Below are 9545 nucleotides of genomic sequence, written 5' to 3'. Positions count from 1 at the left end.
CAAAATTAACTACACTAAAACACAAAATTTTAGGATTTAACTTTTCATGTGCCATTAATATGTGCCTCTATTATGTATATATCTATTTTGAAGTTTGAAGTTGCATACAGACTATATAACCAGTTTCTCTGTATGTATGTACACACACATACTATTCCCAATTTTCAAAGTATTAGATTCCAACAAAATAAATAGTTATAATAATTTATAATTCCTTTGATGAATTAGAAGTCATACAGACAGCCTGTTTCTAAAAGCCATCAGCTTTGGAATGTCACACCTGTGAAAGGCAAATGTAAAAGCAACAGCTCTTGGCATTTAATGATCCTGCTGTTATTGAAAAAAAAATAAATGCACACATGAAAAAGAACCCTCTTGATGATAAAACTAGGTAAGCATTGCCAAAATTTGTTATATAAAGAGATAAAAATCCTATCTTGGGATTGCAAGCATAGAGATGCTCAACATTTCTCTTGTATTCATTTTCAAATGAGAATACTAATATCTTATTCTAAGGAAAAGTGTCAATGTGATGAGGTGGAGAGACCATTATTTTAAAGCTCTGAAGAAAGTCTCCTTTCCTAGGGAAGCATCCCTATTATAGGAGGATTTAGGAACTGTCTTTAAAAATCATTGTCATTATTTTGCATTTTTTAAAATAGAAAAGCCATAATGGATGATGATTAATAAAGAGTTCATGTTCAAGTAATACTGGATTTCACTTTAGTGTTCATTGACTTTAAGATTAAAGTTCTTGTGCTGTTGCTAAGTGGTAGGATAAAAATGGATTTTCTCTTTTCTTCAAAATTAATAATACTTGAATGGTGTTTTATTTTTTCTCTCTGAAAACTGGTTTTGATAAACTTTCATTTAAAAATGTTGCCACTTCTTGTTTTTACAACATAGTAATTTCTAAACCTACCCATTACCACTTTCCTATCCAGCAAGTCAACCTTGTAACAAGGGATTAAAATGAAAGATAGAAGGTATGTCAGAAAAAAATGGAAAATTTATCAGTGTAGTTTCCGAGGATGTGTGATTCTATATCTGTATTGTAATTACACAACTGTAGTCCTTCACCTATATAAAGAAGAAAGAGAGAAGGTGCATTTATTTTCCTGGTTTTCCTTCCTTACTTTACTTCTCATCAGTTTATATAAGGTTCTCAGAAATTTTCGTATTCATCATGTCTCATAGTACAACAATATTTGCTTACATTTATATTCTACAACTGTTTAGTCATTCTTAAATTGATAGGATTCTACTTTGTTTCCCATATTTTGCTGCTACAGAACTGTTGCTGTAAATATTTTGGTGTATATTTAGTCTTTTTTTGTTTCATCTTGGAGAACATGCTGCGCCATAGGGTTCCAAGGTCAAAAGATATGGACATTTTAGTCACTTGAGATGGATATATTTTGAACAGATTCTTGAAGAGTCTAGGTTTAGATTATTAGAATAATAATAACAATAACTCAATTTATATAGTGTATTACACTTAATAAAGAACTTTCCTTATGACAATCTTCTGAATCATTCCATATTTCTGATAGTTGTTACAGAATTAGAAATGGAAATACCATAAAATTATTATTAATAATATATTCATTATGCTTTTAAGGCCTTCTAAGTTCTTTTGCTTATAACAACGTAGTTAGGTAAATAATGTATTTCTTTAATCTCTATTTTAAGAAGAGAAAATTCATGCATTGAGAGGTGCCCACATTTGCCTGGCTAGCTTGTGTTGGAGTGGAAATTCTAGTTCAGGTATCCTGATTTCAAATTAAGTGTTGTTGCTGTTGTTGTTGTTTTTCCCAGTACATCTCACTTCCTCTCGAGTATATGTGGTTCACTCTTTAAATTTTTCTTCACAAATAAATTTATTCTCATTTCTGATGAAATGGTCCTGAAGAGACCAAGAATCATCAGTATGAATATACAAAATATATTAAGTGGATCAAATATAGTAAGAAAATAGCAGTTTTAATGTGCTCATTACATATCAAGATGAAAAGCTCGCTTTAGATTTCTTTTTGCTGTCTATGTTGCTGTACTGATTTTACCTTTATTGTAATAAAGTGTTTGTCCAGTGCGTGAAGTTTCACTGAGTATCTTTCTATCCAGTCAGAAACTGAAATAAAAAGCAATGCATTTAAAATGCAAGCCAGAGCCTGGAAACATAAAGAACGTATTTTAAGTTGGCTTCTATTGCCTTATAAATATAGCATGGTTCCCTGAATTCCAGAAGAATTAAACTCTGATCTTTTAAAATGCATGCAAATTCTTGCAGAATGTATATGAAAAAGTCACCACAACTGTAGAGGCACTTCAACTCCCTTGATAAATGGGGCTTCTAGACCACACTTTATTGAGTCTCTGATTTTTAATAATTTGAATCCTGCAAGATTTAATTCTGCATAATTCTGGCTGAAATCAGCTTTTGATTGAGTTGTAATGGCTCTGTTATTGTAAATATCTCTGCATGCTAATGTTGTGCTGGAATTCAATAATATTTAGATGAAATTTTTAGCCTCCAGCAGTATAGAAGCAAGCTGTAGAAAGTCTGAAAGTTTATGTTGAAGTGACATTTATTTGGGGGAAACCTGCAACAATAAAGGAACTAAATAGCCACCCCAAGATATGATTTAAATAATTATGGACCTTGCGGCAGTGTGGAGAAAAACTGGTCAGATATTTGGGTTCTTCTCTTGACTCTGTCATTTCCTAGCTAGGCAACCTTTGGCAATCACTTTTCCTCTCTGGCTTCAGTGTCTTTATCTAAAGGTAGAAATTATAGGACTAGATGACCAATAAAGTCCCTTTTATTTATTAAAAGGATATATATATATATGTATATACATACATATATATATATATATATGTGTGTGTGTGTGTGTGTAAACTCTGTTCTTTTTGCTTACTCCTTCCTAATCTTAGGTGACTAAGTGTTTAGAGAGGAGAGTGCTTAGGAAACTGACAGGTCTGACTCATAACTGGAGTATTTTCTTTTCTGTTGCATAATCCCTTGATGATAACAATAACAACAATAATATTAATAGTGATGCCTAGAACTTATATAGTGTTTTAAGTTTGTGAAGAGTTTGTAAATGTCTCACTTTATCTTTTCAACAAATCAGGGAGGTAGTTATCAGTATTCTCTTTTTACAGATGAGAAAACAGGCAGGTCAAAATCAAATGACTTTTTAGGGTTCACATAATTAAATTTCTGAGTCCAGATTTGAAGTCATTCTTGACTTCAGGTACAGTAGTCTCTTATGCCATCTGGATTGTAGACTTTTTTTGTGAGAGTCAGAGTAACAAAAAATTCATCTTATGGGAAAACTCATTATGAGTATCTCCAAATTTAGTCAAGCTAGCTGATGGAGAATGGACATATTGGGTCTCTATACCTTGATCAAACCTGTCAGAGTTTATGTTCCTTTGGCAGAACTCAGAATCCTTCAACAACCCAGGGTGCCCATGGGAGCAACTGGGAGCTCAGTGGGTTGAAAGCCAGGCCCAGAAACAGAAGGTCTTAGACACTTCCTAGCTGTGTGACCCTAGGCAAGTCACTTAGCCCCTATTGCCTAATCCTTACCATTCTTCTGCATTGGAATCAATCCACAGTATTTATTTTAAGATGGAAGGAAGGGGTTAGAAAAAGAAAAGAACCCAGGGTCCCTTATGTGCCATAATTTTCCTTTTAAGAAATGTTCATATTATGAACATGTATCCAAAAATAATTTGTAAAAATAAGTTTTATTATTAATAATGACAATCTATAAGGTGGCATTGTGCATGCTGAACCTGGAATTAGGAAGAAGACCTAAGTTCATAGCCTGCCCCAGATACTTAGCAGCTTTGTGATTGTAGACAATTCACTTAACTTTTTCTAGTCTCAGTTCCCTTATCTGTAAAACAGGAATAATAATATCATATACTTTCACAATGTTGATGGGAGAATGAAATAAGATACTTAGTAAATATTAAATTATATATGTTATATATTATATATATATATGTGTTATAAATGTTATCTACTAGTATTAGTACTTTGATCCCTATAGTCATCATCAATTGTTCAAAGATCCAGTGAAGAAAACTTTACAGAAGGATCAGCTAGATTAACACTGACATGAGTGCTGTACTAAGTCAGGAGACTTGCATTTTAGTCTCAACATTCCCCCTGGTCAGGCACTTCCCAATTCTGTGACTCAATTCCCTCCTCTCCAAATAAAAGCAACTATAATTTCTACATCATTTTCAGATTTAAAATGTGCTTTCCTACAATATTCCTGTGAATTAAGTAGTGTTAAGTATTAATATTGTTCTTCTTCAGACCAATAAACCAAAGTTCAAAAAGATAAAGGGATCTCTCTTATTCAGAGAGGGCAGTAGTGGAGAGGTTTTTTTATTCCAAATATTTCAGAATTTTTGTAATTCCAAAATATTGAAATTAACCTCTTGGTAAATTAAAGATATTAAAATAAAACAAAAATATAAATTGGAAAATAAATAACAAACAAAATACAGCTTCTATAGATACTTGGTACATATAGCATAATCAAAACTAAATTTCTGAAATTCAATAAATATTTATAAAATAATTTTTAAGTAGAAGGTTTTGTTTGAAGTGTTAAACATTAACTAAAAGGACATCATCATCTTACCATCCACCATATGGCATTTTGGAAAATACACTGGCTCTGAATTAGAGAACCTGCTTCAAATTCCATCTTGGATGCTTTGATGCTGTGTGTCCTTGAACTAGTCACTTAATTTCCTCAAGCCTTAGTTTTCTTATCTGTAAAATGAGACAGCTGGTTTAGCTCCTTTCTGGCTTTAGGTCTATTATCCTATAATCCTACATCTTTCTGGTGGTAATTTGTTCCTTTATAAGCATAATTAATATTTTTGAATATCAGTCTTCTGGTTTCCTTATAATACAACCTACTAGTATCTGAGGAGTAATGGTAGTAATTGTACTTATACAGCTCTAATAAGATTGTAAATAAAAACAGAAACAAGTAAAAAGGCAAAGATAAACAACAATTCAAAGATGAACTAAAAGGGACCCAAAACATGTATCAATTTTATTTGCAAATGCAGTTGTATTTGTGCAATATTATTACTACTGCTAATACTATTATCATTATGATTATTAAATTACATGTATTGTTTAAAGCTTTGCAGTTACTAGGATTTTTCAACATATTTTCTTTTATTTTTATCTTATATATTTTCTTATATGATCCTCACAACGAGTCTGTTGTGATACTTTGAGCAAGTATATGAAAGGCAGAATGTAAGGACCCTGGATGGTAGGTCAAAACACTTGGATTTGTTTAGCCAACTGCTAAGTGATGTTGGGCCAGTCTCTTTACATTGCCAGACCTCATATTCCTTGGTTGGCTGTACCAGGTCACAGGGATGTGTTTCATAAAGTAAAAAGTATTATAGAAAATGAGTGATTATTAGCTGAATCAGAGGGATTAATTAACTTATCTATGGTTAAATAATATTTATATATTATTATAAAATTTACAAATCATTTTATAAATTGTATCTTATTTTATCCATATTACAATTCTGGGAGATAGATGTCCCACTATTACCCCCATTTTACAACTAAGGCAAGTAGAGGTTAAGTGACTTTCCCAGGCTCACATAGCTCATAAGTGTCAGAAACTGGATTTAAAAGTAGGTCTTCCCTATTCTAGGTCTAGCTCTCTATCCACTGCTCTAGGAGTCAAAGTCAAGTTTAATGTGTCTAAGGATCTTTCTATTACAGTGTGCTGCCATATATAAAGAGGGTCCATTTTAAATGACCCACCTTATACCATGATTTATGACTGAATTGGAAAAGTGGCATTTGAACCCTAGAGAGATGAACAAGTGATTGGGACAAAAGGCTTTTCAAAGACGCAAAGTAGCAGCATTTGAAAAGAGAAAGGAAAAAAAAAAACCCACCCTCCAACCACCCAAAGACCTGTCAACAGAGCTCAAGAGCTGAAGAATGCATCTCATGGCTTAAGGGTGTAATTTAAGTCTCTCACCTGAACACAGGCTGAGACTTGGCTGATATGTCTAAGAGGTAATCTATCACCACTAATACTTCTTGAATCATAACCACCTCCTTGGAGAGATCCTGAAAGGGTATCTAGGGTTGATCAGAAAGCTGATTTGCAAATTAATACAAATTAGCATAGTTATATCTGGGACCTGAGTATATGCTTAGATATACTTCTATAGTGCATAATATATTCTGTGTCTTAAGATGATAATAATGGTAATTTCTTAGACTACTTTTCCTTTATCTGGCACCTTTCACCCTGTGATCTTGAAGTCCTTTACAAACACTAATTAATTACATTAATTTTATCATAAAGCTTTCTCATTACTGTACTTTTATTGTAAGCTCTTGCCAGCTCACATATAATGCAGAGCCCTTAATCCAAAGCTGCCCTTTGATATGGTTATAGATCTACTGCATTTGCCTTTTTCAATTTTTTACTATGCAAAATCAAGTTCCTGTTAAATACCTTCCTTACAACATCCCCTTGAGGGAAGTGAGTGCCACTATTATCTTCTCTATTTGTCAAATGAGGAAGTCCAAGTTTCTTCAACATACCTAGTAAGCCAGAATTTAAACTCAGAAAAACTATGGTCCAGGTTCAGAATGAGACTATCAGAGCATGTCCTCATGTCCTCTCCTTTTATTGGTTTGTATTCATAGCAGAGTTCCTGTGTCACTTTGATATCAGTTACAGCTAGGGATATGCTAATAAATATTTAACAACTAGATCCCTGGGAAAAAATGTATATATGACACACTTTTGAGTTTAATCTGCATTATTAACATGTTTTTCCTCTCGTTCTTAGTTCTAGACAATCAATAAAACCAAATATCAAGCCTTGACTTGTAGCTTTCATAGATTTCCAAGATGAAAATACTTACACTGGAAATTTAATAATCAGTTCTCACTGGGTATAAGCTAGCTATAGCTAAAAATGTTCTCACATTAGTCAAGATTATCTTGACTTTTTTTTTTTTTGTTAGGTAGTACTGGACATAGGCAAGACCACTATAAATGATGACTGGATCATCTTTGAAAACAGCTGCAGAAGTGAAATGATTGTTGGAAAGCCACTTCCCATTGCCTTAGGAAAGCAAGATTTCCAACTGTGAAAGACTTAGTTGCTTTAAGCAATACAATGATCCAGGACAATTATGAAGGGCTCATGACAAAGAATTCTAACCACTTCCAGAGAAAGAACTGTTGAAATCTGAATATAGATCAAACTATGTTATTTTTCAGCTTAGTTTATTTGTGTTTTTATTTTAGGGTTTGGGTTTTATATGAATATTCACTTATAATGACCAATACAGAAACAAGTTTTACATGATCATACATGTATAAATAACATAGATCAAATTACCTGTCATTTATGGGAAGGAGGAAGGGAGAGAGGGAGACAATTTGAGTCTTATAATTTTAGAAAGCTTATGTTGAAATTATTATATATAATTGAGAAAATAAAATAATAATAATAATAAAAAGCAAGATCTCTGATTTTAAATATAATGTCTGAGGTGAAGAGAATGTTAAGAGGTTAAACATTGGATGTTAGGGTCTGGGGAGAAAAGTAATCTCCTCCACATACACATGTGAAAAACAACACAACTGGTACTTTGGTATAATAGACCCTGTAAGAAAAAATAATTGTAGTTTTATTTCAATAGATCAGTAAAGCAAAGTTGGAAGATGTCATTGATATTATTATTATTTATTAAAACTCTAACCTTCTGTCTTAGAATGGATATTGAGTATTGGTTCCAAGGTAGAACACTGGTAAGGAATAGGCAATTGGGATTAGTTGACTTGTTCAGGTTTGCATAGCTAGGCAGTATCTAAGGCCATATTGGAATCCAGGACCTCCCATCTCCAGACCTGGTTCTCTATCCACTGAGCCACCTCATTGTCCCTATCATTGTTTTTTTATCCGAAGTGAGTTTACTAAAGTGAATTTGATCCTCAGAGTTAGGTAACACAGCACAGGGAAGAGAATGCTGGACTTCTAGATCCCAGAGTAACCAGGATTTGAGTCAATGCCCTGATACTAGCTGTCTGACCTTGAAATAGTCACTTTAAATCCCTGCTGTCTAGTTTTCTTATTTAGCAAAATGCTGAGAACACTCCTGTCCTTCCTTACTCGAATGGTTGTTATTTGAAAAGTACTTAGTAAATCTTAAAGGGTCAAACCATTGCAAGTGGTTGGGGATGCTGTGGTCCAGCAGAGAGGGCAGAGGAGTTAGTCAGCAGTTCAAAATACAAATCTAATCTCTGCTCTTTACTAATTGTATGACCTTGAGCAAAACACTTTCCCTATCTGCTGCATTTTCCTCATTGGACAAATAGAGATAATACTATTTTTATCTATCATATCTCAAATAGAGATGATAAAGATGGAAATGTCACCACTTCCTTTACCGGGATGATGGGAAGAAGACTTGAATGACTTCCCCAAGGTCACCCAGCTAGGGAGCATCCAAGTCAGAACTTCTCATTCCAGTTCCTGGACTTGCTCTCTCGCCCCTAACCTCTGCTGTCTTTTCGTGGCTATGTTTTGCTCTAATGAGCAAAATTCCTGTCATATCTAATAACAGGATAAAATCTTTAATGCAACTTCACCTATAGAGTCCTTTTCCCTATGTCTCAGGCCTTTTTACCCTCTCTGATTAGTTCTGTGCTATCAAGCTACACAGAACAGTAACTGTAGCATATTAAAAGACCTCTCCCCTCTGATGAAATGTCTTATAATTTAAATCTCTCCCCAGGAGTGTCAGCAGTGCCATGGGATACCTCAAACCTCCCAAAGCAAACTCATTTGACACCACTGATTTGGTATATAAATGTCTGTGCCTTTATTAAATATGCATTAAAGCGCAACTGGCATAAATTGTATGTGCTCAGCCCACTCAGGGCATAATGCATCTGACTAAATAACTCTCCTAACAGCTCAACAGAGCAATCAGGCCAACTTCAAGGTTGACTAGAATAGAATGAGTCAATTCCGCCAAACAGCTAACCTTTGGTGCCTCACAGACTGTTCTGTCCCTTTTCCCTCCCTCACACTCCCTCCCTTCCTCCCACTGCTTTGCTCTACCAGGTCTATTAAATGCCTACACTGTATCCTCTTTAACCCTCACCTGGTGTGACTTACTTGAGTGGGATTAGTCTCTCAGCAAGAAAGATTGGACCTGGATCAGAGGTAAGGGCTTAACTTGGACCTACTGTGGGAGTAGAAAGACTGCCAGTTGTGAGTCAGTAAACCTTAGTTACATGATTTTAGACAATTTACTTCCCTTCTCCTTCCTTCCTTCTTCCCTGGCCCCCATCCTTTCTTTTCCATCCTTCCTTCCTCTCTCTCTGTCTCTTTTTTCTTTCTGTTTCTGTCTCCATCTCTGTCTTTGTGTCTGACCATCTGTCTGTCTGTCTCTCAGGGCAACTGATCAAGTCACAAGACACCATAATCAATTGATT

Source organism: Monodelphis domestica, chromosome 1 (genome assembly GCF_027887165.1).
Source record: "Monodelphis domestica isolate mMonDom1 chromosome 1, mMonDom1.pri, whole genome shotgun sequence".
Classification (NCBI taxonomy): Eukaryota; Metazoa; Chordata; class Mammalia; order Didelphimorphia; family Didelphidae; genus Monodelphis; species Monodelphis domestica.
Note: the sequence above shows the minus strand (reverse complement) of the source record.